Source organism: Gorilla gorilla, chromosome 16 (assembly GCF_029281585.2).
Source record: "Gorilla gorilla gorilla isolate KB3781 chromosome 16, NHGRI_mGorGor1-v2.1_pri, whole genome shotgun sequence".
Taxonomy (NCBI): domain Eukaryota; kingdom Metazoa; phylum Chordata; class Mammalia; order Primates; family Hominidae; genus Gorilla; species Gorilla gorilla.
The window spans coordinates 100640731-100665346 of NC_073240.2; positions in this window are offsets into that span (position 1 = coordinate 100640731).

A 24616-nucleotide genomic window follows, 5' to 3' on the forward strand; every position below is an offset into this window, starting at 1 on the left:
CTCCAGGGCTGAGTCATGAGCTCATGGCCCCAGGGAAGGAGAAGCTGGAAGGGCCTAGGACTTGAAGGTCACAGAGCTGTCAGCCCTCTGGGGAACTGCCTTGGCAGAACAGAGCAGCCACCTCACTCAAGGCAGCCCCCAGCCAGGGACGGATCAGCTTGGGGGCGTAAACCTTGGTCCCCTCACCGCAGCTTGGTGCAGCCTGCAGGGCCACCCCAGCTCCGGGGCGCCTGAGACCAGCTTCTCCCTCGGGCCATCCTGCCTGTCCCATTCTGTCCCCTTCCATCAGGGCTGACCCCCAGAGGACACCCTAACAATTCCCTGCAGGCCAGGCTCCACCTCGGTGGGTAGCAGCTTCCCTGAAACCAGTGGTGCTTCTCATTCAGTCCCTGCAGGGTGAGAAGCAGCCTGAAGGATCTCCACTGCTTCCAGGGGAGGCCCCAGGGATCTGCTGAGAATCTGGCTGGTTGGCTTGCCAGGAAACATCACTGTGAGGGTGAAGTGTCCCAGTCTTTGAGGGCCGCACGCCCACTGCCCAGGCAAGGGCTGAACGGGAGCTTCAGAGCTCAGGAGATCACAGTGTGGGCGAGCCTAGGCTGCAGGACGGAGCCAAAGCAAGGGTGATACAGGTTGCCAGTGCCCTGTGGAGGACGCCACAGAACCCCAGGGCAGCCCGGGCCTGCCACGCCTGCACTGTCACCCACTTGGGGTGGAGCATTCTTCTCTGCAACCAGCTATAGGAAATATATAGTTTTATAATCTTTGTCCACCTGAGGAATTACAGATGGTCTCTGGCTCTTGGTGGCTCAATTTATGATTTTTTTGACTTTATGATGGTTTGAAATATTGGCAGTTTTGATGAATGTACAGTATTCAATATATCGTGTGAGGTATTCAACATTTTATGATAAAATGGGCTTCGTGTGGCATGATTTTGCCCAATTGTAGGCTAACCTGAGTGTTTTGAGCATGTTTAAGGTCCACTAGGCTAAGCTAGGATGTTCGGTAGCTTAGGTGTGTCAAATGCATTTTCAACTTAGGATATTTTCAACTTGGAATGGGTTTACCTGGATGCAACCCCCACGTAACTCAAGGAGCATCTATATGTGTCAATTGCCTTCACCCTCTAACAGGGTGGGTGTGAGGGCTGCCATGTCAGATAAAGCAGGCCTGGAATGGTGGTCAGAAGAGGATTCTGGAAATTCTGAGGTTTCCTAACAAGGCCCCAGTCATGGCAGGAGGCTCTGAGGGCTCCACTGGGGCCGGAGAGTCTGCTTCCAGGCTCTCTCTGGCTTCCCTTGCTGGGGCTCCAGGCCTTCTCCAGCTGCTGGTGGCAGACCTGGATCACAGGGCTGCTCAGTACAAGGCAGCTGGCTTTTCCCAGAGCAAGGGTTCTGAAGGGGAGGGAACAAGAGAAGGCGGGCAAGGTGGGGGGCACAGGCATTTTGTAGCCAAATAATCTTGGAAGGGACAGCCCATTACCTTTGCCAGATTCTACTTAGTAGAAGCCAGTCCCTAGGTGACAGGAATCACGAAGGCCATTGGAGAGGCTGTCTGCCCTACGGGATTGCAGAGGGGACGAGGCCCAGCAAAGGCTGTGGAGCTGGAGGATGCCACACCCATTCAGGACGAAATGCAGAAGGACGCTGCAGAGCCTGCTTCTCTGTTCCTTCCCCTCACTGGGGCAGACCAGCTGCGGCCAGCCTGTGCCCACTCCTCGCGGACCTGGGTACTGCTTCCAGGGGTCCTTCAGTCCTGGGAGTTTAATCATTCTGTCCTGGCCTCTTTGCTCCCAGCCCTCCCCTGGCAGTTGCTGCTCTATTGTTCTAGCTCAGTTTTCACTTTTTGCCCTTGCAATGCACAAGGGTTAGCAATTCTTGATGGTACAGTCTCTCTGTTCAAAGAGCTGGGGTGGTTTCTACTTCTAGCTGGACCCTGAGTGATCCTTCAGGCAGGGGTCTCTGCGACTGGAGACATGCTCTGTGCATGAGGTCCCATGTACACTCAAATTGCATCCCCCACCCCTGCCCAGCCCTGAAAGGCAGGCGAGACAGTCCCCCTCTCACCATCTCTGGGGTGGGCCTGGATTTATTGGCTGAAGAATTACACCCTCTTTGATGGTATGCAGTTTAATTCAGTAGATCAAAGCTATGTCTAGATTTTAAATAAATGATAGGGATTTAAAATTGTATTTAAAATTGTATATAAAACACAGTCAGGAAACTGTTTCCTGTCTTTTTAATGATCGCCATTCTAACTGGTGTAAGATGGTATCTCATTGTGGTTTTGATTTATGTTTTTGCGATGGCCAGTGATGATGAGCATTTTTTCATGTGTCTATTGGTTGCATAAATGTCTTCTTTTGAGAAGTGTCTGTTCATATCCTTTGCCCACTTTTTGATGGGGTTGTTTGATTTTTTCTTGTAAATTTGTTTAAGTTCTTTGTAGATTCTGAATATTAGCCCTTTGTCAGGTGGGTAGATTGTAAAAATTTTCTCCCACTCTGTAGGTTCCCTGTTCACTCTGATGGTAGTTTCTTTTGCTGTGCAGAAGCTCTTTAGTTTCATTAAATCCCATTTGTCAATTTTGGCTTTTGTTGCCGTTGCTTTTGGTGTTTTAGTCATGAAGTCCTTGCCCATGCCTGTGTCCTGAATGGTATTGCCTAGGTTTTCTTCTAGGGTTTTTATGGTTTTAGGTCTAACATTTGAGTCTTTAATCCATCTTGAATTAATTTTTGTATAAGATGTAAGGAAGGGATCCAGTTCCAGCTTTCTACATATGGCTAGCCAGTTTTCCCAGCATCATTTATTAAATAGGGAATCCTTTCCCCATTTCTTGTTTTTGTCAGGTTTGTCAAAGATCAGATGGCTGTAGATGTGTGGTATTATTTCTGAGGGCTCTGTTCTGTTTCATTGGTCTATATCTCTGTTTTGGTACCAGTACCATACTGTTTTGGTTACTGTAGCCTTGTAGTATAGTTTGAAGTAAGTTAGCGTGATGCCTCCAGCTTTGTTCTTTTGGCTTAGGGTTGTCTTGGTAATGCAGGCCCTTTTTTGGTTCCATATGGACTTTAAAGTAGTTTTTTCCAATTCTGTGAAGAAAGTCATTGGTAGCTTGATGGGGATGGCATTGAATCTATAAATTACCTTGGGCAGTATGGCCATTTTCACGATATTGATTCTTCCTATCCATGAGCATGGAATGTTCTTCCATTTGTTTGTGTCCTCTTTTATTTCGTTGAGCCATGGTTTATAGTTCTCCTTGAAGAAGTCCTTCACATCCCTTGTAAGTTGGATTCCTAGGTGTTTTATTCTCTTTGAAGCAATTGTGAATGGGAGTTCACTCATGATTTGGCTGTTTGTCTGTTATTGGTGTATAGGAATGCTTGTGATTTTTGCACATTGATTTTGTATGCTGAGACTTTGCTGAAGTCGCTTATCAGCTTAAGGAGATTTTGGGCTAAGACGATGGGGTTTTCTAAATATACAATCATGTCATCTGCAAACAGGGACAATTTGACTTCCTCTTTTCCTAATTGAATGCCCTTTATTTCTTTCTCCTGCCTGATTGCCCTGGCCAGAACTTCCAACACTATGTTGAATAAGAGTGGTGAGAGAGGGCATTCCTGTCTTGTGCCAGTTTTCAAAGGGAATGCTTCCAGTTTTTGCCTATTCAGTATGATATTGGCTGTGGGTTTGTCATAAATAGCTCTTATTATTTTGAGGTATGTCCCATCAATACCTAGTTTATTGAGAGTTTTTAGCATGAAGGGCTGTTGAATTTTGTTGAAGGCCTTTTCTGCATCTATTGAGATAATCATGTGATTTTTGTCTTTGGTTCTGTTTATATGATGGATTACATTTATTGATTTGCATATGTTGAACCAGCCTTGCATCCCAGGGATGAAGCCAACTTGATTGTGGTGGATAAGCTTTTTGATGGGTAAGCTTTTTGATGTGCTGCTGGATTTGGTTTGCCAGTATTTTATTGAGGATTTTTGTGCCGATGTTTATCAGGGATATTGGTCTAAAATTCTCTTTTTTTGTTGTGTCTCTGCCAGGCTTTGGTATCAGGATGATGCTGGCCTCATAAAATGAGTTAGGGAGGATTCCCTTTTTCTATTGATTGGAATAGTTTCAGAAGGAATGGTACCAGCTCCTCCTTGTACCTCTGGTAGAATTCGGCTGTGAATCCATCTGGTCCTGGACTTTTTTTGGTTGGTAGGCTATTAATTATTGCCTCAATTTCAGAGCCTGTTATTGGTCTATTCAGGGATTCAACTTCTTTCTGGTTTAGTCTTGGGAGGGTGTATGTGTCCAGGAATTTATCCATTTCTTCTAGATTTTCTAGTTTATTTGCGTAGAGGTGTTTGTAGTATTCTCTGATGGTAGTTTGTATTTCTGTGGGATCACTGGTGATATCCCCTTTATCATTTTTTATTGCGTCCATTTGATTCTTCTCTCTTTTCTTCTTTATTAGTCTTGCTAATGGTCTATCAATTTTGTTGATCTTTGCAAAAAACCAGCTCCTAGATTGATTGATTTTTTGAAGGGTTTTTTGTGTCTCTATCTCCTTCAGTTCTGCTCTGATCTTAGTTATTTCTTGCCTTCTGCTAGCTTTTGAATGTGTTTTCTCTTGCTTCTCTAGTTCTTTTAATTGTGATGTTATGGTGTCAATTTTAGATCTTTCCTGTTTTCTCTTGTGGGCATTTAATGCTATACATTTCCCTCTACACACTGCTTTAAATGTGTCCCAGAGATTCTGGTATGGTGTGTCTTGGTTCCCATTGGTTTCAAAGAACATCTTTATTTCTGCCTTCATTTCGTTATGTACCCAGTAGTCATTCAGGAGCAGATTTTTCAGTTTCCATGTAGTTGAGCAGTTTTGAGTGAGTTTCTTAATCCTGAGTTCTAGTTTGATTGCACTGTGGTCTGAGAGACAGTTTGTTATAATTTCTGTTCTTTTACATTTGCTAAGGAATGCTTTACTTCCAACTATGTGGTCAATTTTTGAATAAGTGTGATGTGGTGCTGAGAAGAATGTATATTCTGTTGATTTGGGGTGGAGAGTTCTGTAGATGTCTATTAGGTCCGCTTGGTGCAGAGCTGAGTTCAATATCCTGGTTAACTTTCTGTCTTGTTGATCTATCTAATGTTGACAGTGGGGTGTTAAAGTCTCCCGTTATTATTGTGTGGGAGTCTAAGTCTCTTTGTAGGTCTCTAAGGGCTTGCTTTATGAATTTGGGTGCTCCTGTATTGGGTGCATATATATTTAGGATAGTTAGCTCTTCTTGTTGAATTGGGGATTGCTGGGAGAACCACTAATCTCTTCAAAGCTGTCAGACAGGGATGTTTAAGTCTGCAGAAGTTTCTGCTGCCTTTTGTTCAGCTATGCCCTGCCCCCAGAGGTGGAGTCTACAGAGGCAGGCAGGCCTCTTTGAGCAGCGGTGGGCTCCACCCAGTTCGAGCTTCCCGGCAGCTTTGTTTACCTACTCAAGCCTCAGCAATGGCAGATACCATTGCTCAAGGCCACACAGCTGCGAGTGGAGCCCACTGCCCCTGCTCCTCCACTGCTCCACACTGCCCTGCAAGAAGGAGGAGGCCAGTCTCGTTTATTGGGGAAGGTGGGAACTTAAGACCCCAGGGCCGAGTTGCTCCCCTGTTTGGGAGCATTTGCTTCAATCTGGGAATTCAATCATCTGGGAATTATTTAAAAGAGGTGTAGAGGCCTTGAAAAATCTCAGCTTGGGTTGATTGGGGGAGGGAGAGGGACAGTGTCCTGTGTTTTCCATTTTCTTTTTTTTTTTGAACTTTTATTTTAGGTTCAAGGGTACATATGTAGATTTGTTATATAGATAAACTGTGTGTCATGGGAGGTTGCTGTAAAGACTGCTTTGTCACCCAGGTGATAAGCACAGTTCAGACAGGTAGTTTTTATGCTCCTTTCCCTCCTCCCACTCTCCACTCTCAAGGAGGCCCCAGTGTGTGTTGTTCCCCTCTTGGTGTGTCCATGTGTTATAATTTAGCTCCCATTTACAAGTGAGAACGTGCATGTGGTATTTGGGTCTCCTGCATTACTCTGCTAAGGATAATGGGCTCCAGTTCCATCCACATTCCCACAAAGGACATGATCTCATTCTTTTTTATGGCTGCATAGTATTCCCTGGTGTATATGTAGCACATTTTCTTTATCCAGTCTACTGTTGATGGGCATTTAGGTTGGTTCCATATCTTTGCTATTGTGAATAGTGCTGCAATTAACGTATGTGTTCATGTGTCTTTATGATAGAACAATGTATATTCTTTGGGGTGTATACCCAGAAATGGGATTGCTGGGTTGAATGGTAGTTCTGTTCTTTGAGGAATCACCACACTGCTTTCCACAATGGCTGAGATAATTTATACTCCCATGAACAGTGTATAAGTGTTTCCTATTCTCCACAACCTCACCAGGGTTTTTTTCTTTTTTTTTTTTTTGTCTTTTAAATAATAGTCATTCTGCAGGCTGGGTGCAGTGGCTTACACCTGTAATCCCAGCACTTTGGGAGGCTGAGGTGGATCACGAGGCCAGGAGTTCAAGAGCAGGCTGGCCAATGTGGTGAAACCCTGTCTCTACTAAAAATACAAAAATTAGCCGGGCATGGTGGTGGGTGCCTGTAATCCCAGCTACTTGGGAGGCTGAGGCAGGAGAATCCCTTGAAACTGGAAGGCAGAGGTTGCAGTGAGTGGAGATTGCACTGCTGCACTCCAGTCCAGGCAAAAGAGCGAAACTCAGTCTCAAAAAAAAAAAAAAAAAAAAAAAGGCATTTTGATTGGTGTGCAATAGTATCTCATTGTGGTTTTGATTTGCATTTCTCTAATGCTTAGTGATATTCGGCATTTTTTCATATGCTTTTTGGCCGCATATGTCTTCTTTTGAGAAGTGTCTGTTTATGTCTTTTGCCCACTTCTGAATAGGGTTGTTTTTTGCTGGTACATTTGTTTAAGTTCCTTATAGATGCTGGATATTAGATCTTTGTCAGATGCATAATTTGCAAATATCTTCTCCTACTCTTAGGTTGTCTGTTTATTCTGTTGATTTGCTGTGCAGAAGCGCTTTAATTTAATTAGATTCCATTTGTCAATTTTTGTTTCTGTTGCAATTGCTTTGGCATCTTTATCATGAAATCTTTCCAAGTTCTATGTCCAGAATGGTATTTACTAAGGTGTCTTCCAGGGTGTTTATAGTTTTAGATTTTCCCTTTAAGTCTTTACTTCATCTTGAGTTGATTTTTGTGTATGGTGTAAGGTAGGGGTCCAGTTTCAGTCTTCTGTATATGGCTAGCCAGCTATCCCAGCACCATTTATTGAAAGGAAGTCCTTTCCCCATTGCTTGTTTTTGTCAGCTTTGTTGAAGATCAGATGGTTGTAGGTGTTCAGCCTTATTTCTGGGCTCTCTATTCTGTTCCATTGTGTCCTGTATTTTCAGTGAGGGAGACAAGACCCTGAGCTTACACAGCCCCACTCCCTCCAGGGCTACACGCCAGGGACCCCTGCCCAGACCTGCCTGGAATGGCTGCTCCTGTGTTGGCCTCCAGCTCAGCCATGCACGGACACAGGAAGGCCAATGGCCAGAGGCTGAAGGGCCATAGGAAGGATGCTGGGGCAGCATCAGCTCCGTGGAGGGGCCCATGGACCACTCTTACATTTAAATCCATCTGCCAGTCAGGAACAAGTTCACTTCCATAACACAACTTTATTGTGTTTACACAGTTAAACACAGCCCATGTGTTCACTGTAGACACAGAACTGCTGTGAAAGGACTGCCCATTTCTAGGCTTTTCCATGAAGATTAATATGCCACTTGTTTGTTCCCTGTGTCCGTCTGCTAGCATTGGCCAGTCAGCGGCGGGTTAAGAACTCACCAGGGAGAAACTTAAATTGGAGAAAAAAAAATTCTAGTAGATACTGTCTGGCTACTCACCCAGCTTCCACCACCCTTTCTGCTGTCTCAAGAACCCAGAGATTTTTTGTCATGGTCCCCCCAGTCCTCTCTTGGTAGAGGCCCCAGGAAGAGCCCTCAAAGGCGGAGCTCTCCAGACACCGTCATGAGCAAATGCGAGCCCAGGACGGCCGTGGCCACCCGGCAACACACCTTGTGGAGGGAAGTGTGCACCACTCAGGGGGACTGAGGGACCAGAGCAGGTGCCATGGGAGAAGCCCACCCTGCAGCCCCTGGCCTCCGCTTAAACCGGTTTGAGCTGGACTTCCTATTACCTGCAGCTGAAGCATTTTGACTGCTACAGTTCTACTCATCTTCTTGTCTCTCTTATGCTGGTCAAACGCAAGTTAACATGGGTTCCAGCTGGATGCCGAGTTTGCACTCCTGCTGCACCCGCCGTGGCACACTCAGCCAGGGGCCTGTGCTGCTTGTCTCTGCCTGGAAGGGGCATGGCTACACGTGGGATCCCCCTCAAGCAGACTGCAACGAGGACTTGGGTGCATGAAGTGATCTGAGGAAGGGCAGGGCAGGGGTGGAGGTGGAGAGGGAGGCAGGGGAGGGAGACAGGTCCGTGAATGAGGGGTTTCCACTGTGGGCAATGGGCTCAACCCACTGGGCCCTCAGGGAGACTGTGGGACACAGGCCTCCAATGTCCCCACTGGAGAGGGCGGAGGTGAGCATTTCTACAGACTCCCATCCCCATGGATGAGGGGGCCCTGGGGCACAGACTCCCCTGGCATAGCCGACCTGTGCTTGCAGGTGGGAGGGACATTCCCAAGGTGGCAGGAAAGAAAAGAATAATCGAGAAGCAGGCTAGTAGGTATCTCCTGTCCTGCAGGAGAGCTGGGTGGCTGGGGCTCTGGATGGGACATCACAGCCTCTGCTTAATCACGGAAGCCTCAATTTTCTTATCTGTGAAATGGGGCTAATGTTTGGGGTACATACCTGGCAGGGCCAATGTGACAAGAAGCAATAATAAATGTACTTCCTGGCATACAGCAGGGGCTCTGTAAGTGCTGATCCTGTCAGTGGCAGCTCCTTAAGGAAAGCAGCTGCCTCAGTTATGGTGCCAAATGCTGTGTGCCAGGCTCTGCTCTCCCTCTGCCACCTCTACCCCACCTCTTCCTCCTGAATCTATGAGTGGCCCAGGGCTCCAGGCAAATTAGGCTTTAGCACCCCGAGCTGGCCTGCTGGCCTAGAGGCCAGGCCACTGTCCTGAGGTGTCCCGACAAAGGCTGTGGGGGCCACATGAGGCAGCCAGGCCAGGCAGGTGCCCCTGCTTGGTGTCCGCAGCCCGGGCCCAGATTGATCTGCAGGGTCACTGCCAGCTGCCGGTGCCCACAGACCGCGCCACTTGGCCCTCTGACCTGAGCAACCGCCTGCTGCCTTCCATGGGAGGCCTAGGCACCTGACCTTTCCTTGCCAACGTCATTTTCCGTTCTGCTGTGTTATTGGCCAGGCCTGAAACGCTCCTCTGAGGGAGTGGGAAGGACCGTTCTGAGGCTTGTCATTGTTTCAGGATCAGGTTGCCTCAGCCTCAAAATCTGACAGAAACCAGAACTTCCTCTGAGTCACCCACACCCATGACAGGGGCCTCGGGTGGAGGGTGAGGCTGGGGTGGGGGGCGGGGGCTCTCTCAGCCCGTCTGGGCCTAGAAGGCCTCAGCGGTGCCCTCCCCCTGGCAGCCCAGCTCCAATTTTGCAGCTGTGGCCAAGCACCAAGCTGGCATGAGGGTCTGGACCTCAGCCTGAGCCCTGCCCAGCCTGAGCCAACTTAGAGGGCAAGGTGGGAAGGAGGTGGCCCCTCTCAGACAGGAGAATGCAACCACTCCTGCCACGGAGCCAGGGGAAGGAGGCTTTGGGGTTTGGGATGAATGCTGCGAAAGGCCGCAGGAAGCCCCTTCACATCTTCCTGAAGGCAGATGAGGGAACCCCAGGACCCCAGCACTCACTTCCTAAGTCTCCAGCCCCATATCCAAGACGGGGCCGGGGCGTGAGGACCCCTGCACAGCTCACCACTTGGGCCCTCTCTAAACAGCCTCCTGTACATCTGTGTCCCACGTGTCCTTTGAGGAGGAAGGAAGCCGCTCCCTGGAAGAAGTTGGCTCTGGCCTCAGACATGCATCTCCCGTCAACAAATGAAAGCCCTGCCACTCATCAGCTCCGCTGTCGGTTGGGAACCTGCAACCGCCTCTGGCTCTCTGTCTGTACAGCCGGGGGTCCTGGCCCCATCCCCGCCTCAGGCTAGCTGGCTGTGGATTCCATGCCAAGACACACTGCCCAGACACGTCTCCAGCCAGCAGGAGGCTACGGTGCCACGTTCAGGCTCTGCCAGTGCTTCTAGGGCCTCTTGTCCCCTCCGAATGTCCTCAGGTGGAGAGCCTGGGCCACTCCTCCTATGTGCTCCTTGTTCTTCCACCACAGAGTGGCCAAAGGAGGGGCTCTGGTTCCCAGCCCTGGGCCCCAAGAGGAGGGCCTGTCTGTCCCTTTCCTGCCGCTCAGCCTTTCCCATAGTGCAGCCTTTGAGGACCTCAGCTGAATCCCACCTGCCTGCCCTCCACGGGCCACAGCCCTTCCTCACGGTCACCTGCATTAAGCACCTACTATATACCCAGGGCTGTGTCCCATGAAAACAGAGCAGATGTAAGAGCCAGGTCTTTGGTCACGGCGCCAGCATCTGAAAAGCATTTGCAGTTTGAGAAACATTTGACCCTCATGGTCACTTCCAGGTGCGCAGAGTCCAGGAACTGTCCCGTTTTCCAGATGAGGAAATGGATGCTTTTGCAAGGTCACGTCACATGCACGGAGCACAGGTGTGCCCGAGGCCGCGCCCTGCAGCAGAGCTGGGATTAGAATCTAGCTGTTTTGGAGCCATCGTCTTTTCCGTGATGTTCTGAGGGGCCTCTCTGTTTCTTTTGAGGAGTTTCATGCTGATTATTGAGACAAGATGGTTCAGGCAAGACCGCTGTCGAGCATGGACGCAGGCACGTAAAGGTTCACGCACAATCACACCACAGGCATTCCAGAGCACCTCAGACGGGAGGGGCCTGCGGGAGGGTAAAGTCAGAGGGCCTGGGCGGGCGGCAGATGCAGTGATGAGGAGAGAGCATCCCGGGGAGCTGCTCTGGGGATCGGCGTGGGAGGCTGGACGAAGCAGCGTGGACGGAGCACAGATGTGGTCACAGGCCACACCCTGCAGCAGGTCAGGCTGGGCTGGTGTTAGAGTCAAGAATGGGAGGCTTGGGACTGTGGTCTGTGCTGCAGGGTGATGGTATCACAGCAGGTTTTGACCTGGGAGGTGACTCCCTGAATGCATTCAGTCTGGAGTAGCCTGGGAAGTGGCGAAGGGAAAGGGTCTCCAATGAGAGTAACTGCTGTTGCCCAGCTGGCAGGTGAAGAGGGCCTGGAAATTGGATTTTAAAACTTAGAGTCAACCCGATGATTCATAACAAGTGGGGCACATCTGGCTTGTAATAATAATAACCCCTACTGCACTGCAAAGGCCTCGATGCACCACGTACTCTTTTCTCCTCTTGTGCCCACGGGAAAGACGTTACCATCTTTCATGGCAGCTCCTCACCTTCAGCAACCTCTGGAAGGACCCCACAAGCCCTTATCTTGCACTGAGGGTGGCCCCACACCTGTCTGCCTAGGCTATTTGGGGGTCTCTGCACCCAGACCTCTCCCCGGATGGAGTTTGGCAGGTGGTCAGTTTTGCTGCGTGAATTGTAAGTGAAGAGTCTTTTAGCAACCACCTCCCCACTCTCTGCAGCCTCAACCTCACTGTTCTGTGCCCCTCCCGTCTTTCCTGCCTTGTACTATTTGGACTCCTTTCTCTAATCAAAATCTGCTCCCTGGAAGAATCAGAGAGCAGCCACTTATTTTCCTTAGGGCCAACATCTTCACTTGGTCATCATTCTACTGTAAATTGGTGAACATAGCACCTGACATAGAGTAGGTGCTCAGTAAACTAGAAGGAAAGGAAAATGTGTTTTGAACGACTGGGTGGACGCGTGGGTAGACGCGTGGGTGGACGCGTGGGTAGACGCGTGGGTGGACGCGTGGGTAGACGCGTGGGTGGATGCATGGATGTCCATGTGAAGAGGCTCTCTTATGCAGAAAAGCTACTGAAAATGGATCGGATTAGATAAAATTGGGAAGAAGGCTCTATCAGATGCTTCGCCTCTCTTACTGCCTGGGCATTACTCTTCGGGCTCTCACTTTCTTGCGAGTGGCAAGAAATAAAGCTGATGAGTATGTGAGAGGATGGGCAACCTGACTAGAGTGCTTCCGGTCACAGGCAGTAACATGCATGCAATGTGAGCAGAGGTGGTCCGGTTCAGGCTGAGACACGGTGCAGCAATCCAGGGGGACCCGGGAATGCTGCAGGACCATGCCTCAGCATCACTTGCAGGGTCCCAGATCCCTCTGGATGGAATGGGAGTCAACACATCCCTGATCTAGCTGGTGACACCAGCCGTCCTTTACCTCCTGAGGCTCCACTTTATTCCTCTGATGAGGGACTATACTAATGCAAGATGGTTTCCAGGACCTCTTTGCCCCTTCGCTGACCCTTAGGCCTCATGGGTTAGAATGGCAAAGGTGCTGGGACCCCGGCTTCTCTCCAGAGCTGTAAGCCATCTCCAAAGGAAAGCTGCAAGGAACATCTGTCCATCTATCTATACGTATATATAGATATATAGTTAGGCTGCCCGTGGTGGTGCATGCCTGTAATCCCAGCACTTTGGGAGGCCGAGGTGGGCAGATCACCTGAGGTCAGGAGTTCGAGGCCAGCCTGGCCAACATGGCGAAACCCCCTCTATACTAAAAGAAAAACACAAAAGTTGGCCGGGTGCAGCGGTGTGCACATCTATCTATATATATACATATATATATAGTTTGAAGTCTTTGGAGACCCTTGCTGTATGTGTGTATATACATGTGCGTATAGATACGGTCACATATGTATACATCATATATGTACACATATATAATTTATACGTATACTCTTTTTTTTAATAAGAAAATGTGTGAGTCACTGGGGTCTGAGTCCATGTTCAAAAGATCAAAAGTGGACATGTGGTCTGCATGCCCATGCTCACTGCAGCACTATTCGTAAGTTACGGAATCAACCTAATCATCCAACAATGGTTGAACGGATAAAGGAAGTAAGGTGTATACACGCAGTGGTATACTATTCAGCTGTAAAAAAGAAAGAGGTTCTGTCATTTGTGACAAGATAGATGGAATCGGAGGACGTTATGCTGAGTGAAATAAGCCAGGCACAGAAAGACAAATACCGCAGGTTCTCACTTGTATGTGGGATGGAAAACAATCAAACTTAAAGAGGCAGAGAGCAGAATGGTGCCAGAGGCTGTGGGAGAGCTGGTGAGGGGAGTGAGGAGATGACAGTCAAAGGGCACAGGGTCTCAGTTAGGCAGGAGCAATATATGTTTTGTTTTTGTTTTTAGGAAATGGGGTCTCGCTGTGTTGCGCGGGCTGGTCTTAATCTCCTGGGCTCAAAGGATCCTCCTGCGCTTGTCCTCCTGTAAAGCTGGGATTACAGGTGTGCACCATGAGTTTTCTTTTCTTTGAGATACATTGCACAGTGTGGTGAATATGTAAGTAATAATGTATTGTACGTTCCAAAATCACCAAGAGAGTAAATTTCAAGTGTCCTTACCACAACAAATGATGAGTATGTGAGGGGATGGATATGTTAATTACTCGATTTAATTTTCTACGTTGTATTCATCAGTCATCACATCACTTTGTACCCATAAATACATACAACTGTAATTTATCAATTTAGAATTTAAAAGTAAAATTTAAATGTAAAAAAGTGGACATCTCACATAGGAAGCTCTCAGGGGTGACCCAGCCTGAGGATCTGGGCAGGCCTGGCCCTGAGCTCTGTGACATGTGATCTGCCTGGCATGTGGCTTTGGTGGGGACAGGAGGGGGAAGCAGGGGAGGAGGGGTCCTGCTTGGGTGTGGTCTGGTGCCTGAGAACTGGGCAGACCCATGGTGGGCCCCTGTGTGACTGCCTTCCTGGCCAGCCCCCAGGTGTTTGGGTGGCCAACGGACTACTCCTAGCCAGGGAGCACAGGTGACTTGTGACACTTCCCAGCAAGAGCTTCTGAATGCTGGTGTGAGAACGTCCACAGGGCTCCTTCCCTCTGAAATGGAAGCCGACAGTCTAAGATGGTGGCTTCCTGTCAACCCAGTCCTGGATAGATGACCACGATCAGTCTCCTGCCAACCACGACGGATGCTTACTGTGGGCAAGAAAGAAGCTTCTGTTGCTATCAGCCACAAAGACTTGGGGCTTGTGACCATTGCACCACCTAACCTATCCTGGCAGGGTCGAGACCCAAATATTCCCAAAAATCCCAGAAAAATCACCTTATTTTTCTTCTTCCCATGTGCTGGCCCTCAGGTTCTTGGTGGCTGATCTGGGTTTCCTGGCCAAGCTTTTCAGCAACACTGCTGATGACCTGACATGTTCCAGCACCTCCCCTGCTCCTCCAGCAGCCCCCCAGCCACTCACTCTGGGGGATCGCTGCAGATGCAATGTTTCTTGATAGGAGGGAGCGTGTGACTCCAAGCCAGGCTGAGGAATTGCAGCAAATGGGGGCCTCCAGGAAAGGCCTCCCCTGGAAGTGGAGCCCCAGTTGGCATAAAAAGCTGTTTTCACCGGGTGCAGTGGCTCACACCTGTAATCCCAGCACTTTGGGAGGCTGAGGCGGGCGGATCACCTGAGGCCAGGAGTTCGAGACCAGCCTCAACATGGAGAAACCCTGTCTCTACTAAAGATACAAAAGTAGCCGGGTGTGGTGGTGCATGCCTGTAATCCCAGCTACTCGGGAGGCTGAGGCAGGAGAATTGCTTGAACCTGGGAGGCAGAGGTTGCGGTGAGCCGAGATGGCGCCATTGCACTCCCGCCTGGGCAACGGGAGCAAAACTCCATCTCAAAAAATAAATACATAAATAAAAACAAAAATTTTAAAAGATAAAAAGTTGTTTTCACACTTGCCTTATTTTCTGCTGAGAGCTGATGTTCTCCTCTGGATGTGAAGCAGCCAGGGAGAAATCTCTCTCCTGGGAACACAGTGTTAAGCAGGGAGCTGAGAGGTGCACGCATAACCTTGGTAGGCTCGGCTCTGCCTCCTGGGCGTCTGCAGCCCACGTGCATGCCTGGCACACCCAGCGTGGACGCACCCTAAGTGGCCCTGGGGCAGGGCGGACCACAAAACGCACAGCCTTCAGCTCCGGCAGTGGCAGGTTCAATGGGGAGGTGGTTTTTAAAAACCTCCTGCTTATCGATTTCTGCGTGGTGAGGGAAACTTCAGCCGGCCTTTCCGTGGAGAGAAGCTGAAAACCGACCCTGCTTTGTCCGCATCTATTTCTTGCCAGCTCTCAGCAGCGTGACCAGCTGCCTCTGCTGGTGGCGTGACCTTGGGTGTGTCACCTCACTGCCGGCTCTCAGTTGCTCCCTCATCCCTGTCATCACCAACATTTCCTGGAGCCCACCATGGGCCACACATGGACTCCACGTCTCACATGAAGTTGCTCTTTAAATGCCCACAGAACCACCCTGGGTAGGTACAACTCTCCTCCATTCCCATTTTTCCAGACGAGGCGACTGGCACAGAAAGAGGTTAGGAAATGTAACGGAGGTCACCCAGGGGTGGCGTCGGATGAGAGAGAGCTCAGCCCAGTGCCCACCTCTGGGGACTGACCACCCAGACATGTATTGCCAAGACCCACTCCCCTTCTGATTGGAGTCACTTTTTCCTCCGTGTCCTGCCCGTGCCCACTTGCCCTGGCGTCTATGAACACATCGTTCCCTTCTCTTCCCCATGGGGACAGCACAAGGGATGCTGGTGGCTGGCTGTGCCCCCAGCCATGTGAAGACCTGATAGGCCGGCCTCCCTGCGGGGTTCAGGACCTGGCCTGCCGGTGGGCCTGTCACAAGAGAAGCCATGGCTGGTGAGGAGGGTCACTGGCCCGCCTGAGCGAGGCACAGGGACCAGCCTGAGGCAGCAGCGGAAGGCAGGGCTGGCCTTTTCTCCAGTGGTCATCCCTGCACCACACACAGAACCTTGGTACCAACATGACCCCACGTGGCAGCCCCCGGAGGTGTGGTGAGCAACCACCAGGGCCAGAACCCCAGCTGGTGCAGGGAGACAGGCTGCCGCCCCTCCAGAGGCCTGGATCAAGCAAAGGTGACATACCAGGGAGGAGTCAGGCCCCTAGGGGAGAGGTTGGGAGGGTCTCTGATCTAGAGAGCACAAGCAGGAGGAGCAGGCATGGGGCCTTGCCCAGCTCTCGGCGGTCCTTCTCTGTTGCCCATATTGGGTAATGTCGAGACCCAACCAAAGATTCCAGCAACATCAGTTTGACCTGGGGTAAGGGGTTCTTCATTCCAGACACTCAGGGTCTTTTCCTTTGGAATGGAATGGGGGTGTAGTGGGGAGGGTGCCCTGTCAGGGGGTGCTGCTCAGCACAGGGTAAAGATGTGCAGGTGTCTGGCCTGCATCTTCTATCAGCCCCCATAGCGGGAAGGAGACCCACAGCAGGGGATCCTGACGGGGGACACGCCCACACCCGTCCTTCAAGGCTGGCCCTGATGGCGAGCTCACAGCTCCTCCCAAGTCCTGTCTGGGCCCTGTCATGTCCATCCAGGTCCTCCAGTGAGCAGACCCCAAGCCAGGAGGAGAGGGGCAAGAGATCCATTGGGGGAAGCACCTGTGGCAGATGGGGAGAGAGCCTCGAGCCAGGATGCAGGTCTGACCCTGGGACAGGGAGAGAGGGAAGGGGGATTGGGTAGGAGGACGTGCGTACCCAGGGGAGCCCTGAGAAAGCCGTGCTGCTAGGCTGATGAGAAGCCCCAGAGAGAGGCCTGCATACAGGGTGGTTGGTGGGTCAGGAATGGCCTGGTTCTAGGGACTAGTGCCTGCACCGTATCCAGTCACTGGCTGGAGTGGCTGGGGAAGGAGCGGCCTCTGTGTGAGCAGTGACTCCCGTTGGGGCAGCAGTGGGCAGCTGAGCCTTGCTCCAGCATGTTCTTTGAGGAGATCCCATAATTCCCATTGGTTTCTGGGGCCCTCTTTCCCCAGAGGCCCCCAGACCTCCTAGCCCCCCACGCCCTCTGCCTGTGGACCCCTCACCCGAGCAGACTGCCATCCCCTCTGGTCCTGTCTGGCAGGCAGCTCCTGCTGCCGGGCCTGGGACCCACCTACCAGGTGCTCCTTCTGCCCTCCAGCTGCCCAGAGAGGGGCACCCAGAAGCATGTGCAGCCTTGGTTCACAGGGAGTCCTGTGTGGGGCAGAAATGGCCCCCTGTGGGTGAGCTGGGACAGGAAAAGGCCGTGGAGATGAGGAAGGGACCCTGAAGACAGACCTGGCCTCAGCCACACTCATGCCTGGAGCTGGCTTGAGCCCTGTGGGGTGGGGTCAGATGGAGCCCAGATGCTGGCTGGAGGGTCCAGGTGAGCATGTGCCGGGCACAGGTGCAGCCTGGCCGGTTCTCAACGGACCACGGGCAGCCGGACATAGCTGTCCCCGCCTCAGCTGGGCCCAGCTTTTGAGAACAGTGACAGGAAACGGAGGCCTGGATGGGCAGGGCCCTCACTGGACACAGGCCTACCTCCTGGGAAGGAGGCCTGCGTTTGAGAAATCCCCTCGGCCTGGGAGGGCGGAGAGACAACACCCTGCGAGGGTGTTCGGCTTTCGGCAGCACCACGCCCTCCCACCCCCAGAGCTATTTCTGCAGCTTCCTGGCTTGGTTCCTCTTGCCCCACCCCCACCTCTGTCCCGGGTGAGACCTGCTGGGAGCAGAGGCCCTGGAGCCACATTAGGGCAGGGCCTGGGGAAGGGGGACACCCCCTGTGGAACAGCATGGACAAGGGGCCATTGCCAAGTCACAGCCAGGTTTAACCCCTAGGATTCCAGTTAAAATGGAAAATTTGGACTCAATCTGCCTCTCCCCACTGAGCAGAACCTGGGGCGGCTCCAGCCTGTGGGCTCTGGGAGTTTCTTGGTAACTTCTCCCACGGCAGGGATACCACAGAGCTTCGAGGGCAGATGCCACGTGTGGCTGCTCCTGTTGGCTGGAGGGGACAGGAAGCTGTGACAGTGTCCTCTTTCTTCCCCTAGAGCAGAGCCGAGGACCAGGAGGTGCCACAACACCAAGGGGACAGGCCCCGCAGAACGCTGTGGGGAGGAAGACATGACACAACAGCTTCAAAGCACCTGGCAGAGCTCTCGCCTCCTTCCCTGTGATTGCCAGTGTCCAGATGGGCAGTCGGTCAGCCCTGGGACTGCCCGAGTGTTGCCTGCACTCAGCAGCCGTGACCCAGAGCTCAGCTGCGCAGCACGGAAAAAACAGGGGCTGTCGTGGAGGAATTTGTGTTCTCATCACACATTCAGAAATTAATTTTTTTTAAGAACTTATACTTTTGGACTCTTATAAACAATCCATCTTCTAAAAGTCCTCCTGGGACAGGCTGAATAGCCTCATGGCCACCTATTTAAGTAAACTCCCCATCTCCATCATCACCCATGCTCCTCTCTGCTCCTGCTTCCTTTTTTCTCCTAGCTTGCATTGTCAGTAACACACTCCGGATTTGACTTATTTACCTTGTTGTCATCTCTTCCTACCCTGACTCCCAGTAGAACAGAAGCTCGAGGAGGAGTGATGTTGCCTGTTGTTTACTCTGTATCCTCAGAACTTGAACTGTGCCTGACATGCCATAGGCACTCGATAAATGTTTCTGGAATGAACAAAAAGGATGCTTTCTTCAGAACATGGTGACGCTTTCCCAGCAGGGCTGGAAGGGCGGACGCTGGCATCCCCGTCGCTCCCAGAGGCCCCCCTGACAGGGTCTGCCCTGGGCTAGAATCCGGTGCACCTCCCTTTCGGGTCCTTACCACAACCTGGGACATCTTGAGACTGGACCCCTAGATTGGTGGCAGGACCTGCTCCGAGCTGCCCAGCGAGACCTGGGCAAGCCGCCCCCACCAGCCCGGGGCTCCCGACCTCCTCTGTGCTCGTCCCTGCGCCCTCACGCCTCACCTGGGAGCTGATGAGACACGCAAAAGCTCCAGCCCCACCCCGGACCTGCAGGGACCAGGGGATGCATTTGAACCAGGGATCCAGGTCAAACAAGTGCACATTGCAGTTTCCCATGCAATGCCCTGCCCACAAACGCCCCCTTCTCCCAAGCAAAGTGGAGGGCTTTGCTGAAGCCATCTTGATTCTTCCTCCCTGCAGCTACTAAAACAGGCAGCGCTGGCAGCTGAGGGGCGCGGGCCTTAGCATTACCGCAGAAACTGTGAAGGGCAAACCTGGTAATTAGCTGGGGAGAGTGGGGAGGTGAGGCAGGCACAATGGGAAGGCGGGGAACGGCAGCTGTAATTGCAGGGTGTGCCAGCCCTGGAGACGTGCAGGGGGAGGGCATTAAGACGTGGAGGCAACCACCTATGTGTGAGCTCCTGTCGGGTGGGGGCCCACAGGGGCCGGCAAGGGAGGAGTGGGGTGACAGGATGCGAGGGAGATGTGAGTCCAGCCACCTCGAGCCTGAACGCAGCCTGCCCAGGTGTGCAGGGGGAGCCTCCCTCACTGTCCCCACCCTCACTGGGTGACACCCAAGGGACGCTGCCCCAGGCTTCTTGGCCACTGGAGGGTGAGGCTTCCTGGAAGCTGTTTCCCTGTTTGCTACATCTGAATTGGATCCAGAGAGTTCTAAGCCGTCAGAGTGAATTTCACACTGAGGCTCCCTGGCACCCTGGGGCTTCATGGCAGGGTGTGGAGGCAGCCTGCAGGGCAAAGAGGAGGCCAACCTGGTGGGCTTCCTGCTCCTGGCCTGACCCCTCCATCCCACACACACTGACTTCAGCCAGGCAGCGCTGCTTCTGTTTTATATTGAAATTTCTGAATGAGATTTCATTTCAGGAATGAGGTCTCGTTACTTTAAAAAAGAGAGCAAGAAAGGAACTTGATTCATCTGCTGTCTCATTTTATAGATGAGGAGGGAAGCAGCGTGCCCAGAGATACTTGGGTAAGAAGAGACAAGTTCCGTTCTGCGTCTACTTCCTGGCTCCAGAGAAGGAAACGGCACATTTAGGGAGGACTCTGTCTCCTTGGGCAGATTCCCAGATTCCAGGGCATTTTTATTGTCCTAGAAAAATGATGCAGAAGCTGAGAATCAGGATACTTCGCTCCCTAGAAGACACACAGAGGTTTGAGAGGGAGCTGGGCTTGGCTCCCAGGTTTGTGGGGAGCATTGGACAATTTGGAGTCCAGGGTGACATCACCCCACCCCTGCCAGCCCCTTCTGCTCTATCCTCAGCTCCGCTTTGTCCACTGCCAATCAGTTATTGCAGGGACAGGTGTTGTGCAGGCGGTGGAGCCCCCAGCATCCCCTATGCTGCCCTCCTTGGCCCCAGAGTCCAGCAAGACTGGGCACAAAAGCATATTTGATTTCACCCATGGGAGGGCTTCAAAGGAAAGGGAAACCAATTGGGGCCAGAAAGGGCTGAAACCTCCTGAGAGCTGCCACTCCCTCCTGCCCCCTGCCCCTGGGACCCCTACACCATCTCAAGCCCGTGAGATCTGATCCTCCCCTCATGTTCCATGATGACACCCACTGCATCCCAGGCCCCTCCCCTGAACCCTCAGCCACCAGGCATGCTGACTTCTTTCACTCCCCCTCCCCGGCCAGGGCAGGTGCCCCCCGACCCTCCACAGAGGACCCAGTTCTGCCTGCAGAGAGATTCTCCTGTGCCAGCCCCACATTCGCTCTCCTGCACCTGTGGGAGGGCCTGACAGCCCCTCTGTGGGGTGTGGACCTGGGTGGGAGGAGCCCCTGATGCTAATCTGAGTGTGACCTCGAGGTGACGGAACTTTTCTGGTTCTCCCTTTCCTCACACGTAAAACCAGAAGACAGTGCTGGAAGAAAGGTCTCTTGGTGACCCCCAGCCTGACCTCTGTGACCCCTGCTGTCCAGGGGTCCATCAGCATTTCTCAGCGACCGGACATTGCTGCACTGGATGCTGGGGAGTGGGGTGGGGCGCCGTGCCTAGTGACCCATGGGCCAGGGCCACGTCCCACGGCCACCTTCGTAGACGTTGCCAAGTCATATGCCAAGTGGGGACACGGCCCTGGGGTCGGCTCAGCATCCCTCCTCCCCTCTGTCCAGCACCCTTGCCTCTGGGGACTGCCTTCTGCTCCCCATGTACTTCTGGGGGTCTGCCAGGCCCAGCTGCCTCCGGCCTCATGCAGCGTGGGCGCATATGAAGAGAGCCCTTCCCTCCCTGGCACTAGGCTGAGAGGGTTGGCTCTGGAAGTCAAATGGAGTGTCCCTTACTCCTGGGAAAGCTTGTCCAACACCGGAGAGTAAGGTCCACAGGCAAGCAGGGGTGGCGCTAAGTGAGAGACAGAGCAGGGCCCCTCCACGATGGCGCATCCCTGGGCCCCTGTAGCCTGCACTGGCTCTTGGCAGGGGCACTCTGGCCCTCCTTGCTGTCCGTGACCCAGCTCTCCCTGCCCGACCTCTCCCTGTATCCCTCCTCTCTGTGTCTGCCCAGGATGACTGACTGCCTGGTAGGGAGAGCAGCAGCTGTTGGCTTTTCCCATGTTCCCTACCAGAAGCATTCAGCGCCACACCAGGGATCAGGCTGCAGTGTAGCCTGGGCATCAGGCAGCCAGGGCAAGAACCGAGGCTGGGGGAGAGGAGTCTGTCTGGGGTGCAGAGCTGGTGAGGAAAGCGGCTCCAACCCTATCTGGGGAGGCCGCCTGCTCCAGCCTGGGAGGATTGGGGCCCAGCACACTGGGGGTCTCAGCCCTCCAGGGACCCAGGACCCAGGACCCAGGACCCAGGGAGGGAGATGAGGTCAGCGCTGAGCAAAGGCCCGTAACACGAGGCAGGAGGATGTCGGCACCCGAGAGACCTGACAGCCACTGGTGACTCAGGGGGAGTGGCTGGGCTGCCTGCAGGTTCCCCTGGGCACTGTCGCCCCTGTAGACCCCCTTCTGATCCCTGGTTCCTGGGCTATGCTGTGCTCCTGCGGGCCCCTCGGCAGGGCTTCCCTATTCCCTCCAGCTTTCTGTTTCCATGCAGAAAGTTCCCGAAGCCTGGACCAGGAGGGCTCAGCGCCGGGCTGAAGGAAACAAGGCAAGGGCCACACCAGCCTGTCCGCCCTTCTCAGGTTTTAAAGTCTCGTGCCTGGAGAAACATCAACCTTTGACTTTAGCCACGTGCGATTGCTTTTCTGCCAGAATAATTAGCAGCATCCAAGCCTGAAACCTAGGCACTTTTTCCGGAATCATCCTGAGCCTCAGGACAGCTGGAAGGGCCGAGTGGCTCACACAGCCTCTCATGCCGCCCTCCCGCTGCTCCACACGGGGACTGGAGTCACACTGGCCAAGTGGGCTGGATGACAATATTTTATTTTAAGACCCAGATTTCCAGCCAGCTACCCCAGCTGTGTTATGACCCTCTCTGTTCACACAGGTTGAAAGGAAGATGGCAGGCAGCATCCTGTTTTGGGGGTGGGGAGAGGGCAGCGGCACCGCCCTTTCCCTGGACTCCCCTATTCCCTGACACCAGGATGAAAGCAGACCCCTCATTATCCCCCGGCCAGGGCAGCCCAAGACCCAGCGCCACCGGGCCCAGGCGGTGGGTCCTCCGGCCGGGACGGGGGTCGGGGGAGGCTCCTGTCTCCCAATACCCCCACTGGCTTCCGAGAAGGTGCAAATAACGAGCGAAAGGAGGGAAGGGGGAGGCACCCAAAATAAAGGCCTCTGAGGATGAAAGCCCGAATCCAGTCTTTCCACGGAAAAAAAGACTTCCATTTGTTCTTGGGTAGAGTTTAAAGAAGAACAGAGTATTGTCATCACGAAACGGTTTCATTTCAAGCCTTGACTTTGGGGGGTTTGTTCTGGTTTTGTACTTTCTCTCCTCCCTGTGGCTGCCGCAGATGAAAGGCTGGGGTCAGGCCCGGCACGGGGGTGGGAAGCAGGGGCTGTGCGTTTTGCTTTCATTTCCCCGAGAACAGCAGGAAGCTCATTCCACCTGGAGATGTCTGGCTGTCTCCTTCCGGCCAGTCCCAGACTTTGCTGAGAATAATTCCTTCTTGAAAAAAAACATAACAATTCCCATTAAATGTTTCAAATTGCCCACACCAAACTCAAAGCTCAGAGTGAGGGCTTTGAAGGCTTTTCACGGAACAAAAATAAAACCTTCGCAGACCTTGGAGAGATGTGGCTGAAATAACTCCCGGCTATGTGAGTGGCCGAACAGCAGCCCTGGTACCCGAGGAGGGAAAGGTTTGATGAACAAACGGAAGAAATGAGGATCGTGGCTGGAAGAGGCGCTGCTCCCAGGGATTTCACAGATTTTTGTGATTTGATCCAACGTTGGGTGATTAGCTCCGCTAATGAGGGAAACAGATAATCCCAAACAATGACTAATCCGTCCAGTGTCCTATCCCCCTCCCGCCTCCCATCAAGATGGCTGGGGAGAAGGGGACCAACCCAGGCAGAAACCCTCGCCGAGGTCTTTGAGGTCGTTCTGAGCTCAGTCTAAACGCAGCCATACTCAGATTCAATTAACGCACTTAGTAAACATTTATTGAGCACCTACTATATGCCAGGCATTGTTCTAAGTGCTGGAGACACAGCAGTCAACAAAATGACAAAGATCCCTGGACATCTTGGCTGCGTGGTCCTACAAACCCAGAAGGAGCATGTGACAGTTCTCCGGGGCCACCTTCTCCAGCTGGACCAAGCACATAAATCATCTGGGGCCTTGTGAGGCGCAGCCTCTGATAAGAGTCTGAGGAGGGGCCTGGGGCTCTGCATTTCTGACAAACTCCCGGGCGGTGTCATGGCTGCTGGCCCAGCTGCCTGGGTTCCATCCCAGCTCCGTCACCCACTATGTCAGCATGGGCAAGCTTTTTAAATGCATTCGCCTCCATTTTCTCATCTACAAAATAGAGCTTCAAATAGAGCCCACCTCACAGAAATGTAGTAGGGATATACATTTTCTTAATTTTTTTTTTTTTTTTTTTTGCCTAAGCCCGCTTGCACTGGGTTTTCCATCCCTCACAGTGTCTGTGGATGCATCTTTGTATCTTGCTCTTGCTCTGAATTTCCCTGTCTTTCCTGCCAAGCCACCACATACCCTTGATTCAAAAGGCTCCTTTCAGACCTGAGAGGGTGGGAGGGTGCACAGCTTTCTCCTCAAACGCTGACACTTGGGGTGGCTGAGCATGGAGACAGGAGTGAAGGGCTTCTCCATAGAGCTGCGGCTGGAGAATCTCATCCTGCACAGCCTTTTAGCAGCGGGGGGACTGAGCGGACTGCAGTCCCCGTATCACCCGGGGACCACGGAGATCATCCGGAAACATGGACTAGCCAAGAGTTACTCAGCACTCTGGATCTGCGGTCAGACTCCCCAGGTGCGACTCTTGGCTCCTCCGCTCAAGACCTGGGTGACCTTAGGCAAGGGACTTAACCTCCCCACTCCTCTTCTTGTCCAGTAAGGTGGACAGGTCAAGGTGGTTCCGACTTCTAGACTTGGTTGTTCCTCCATTTCTCTGCTTTCTTGTGATCCAATTTGGAAGCAGGCC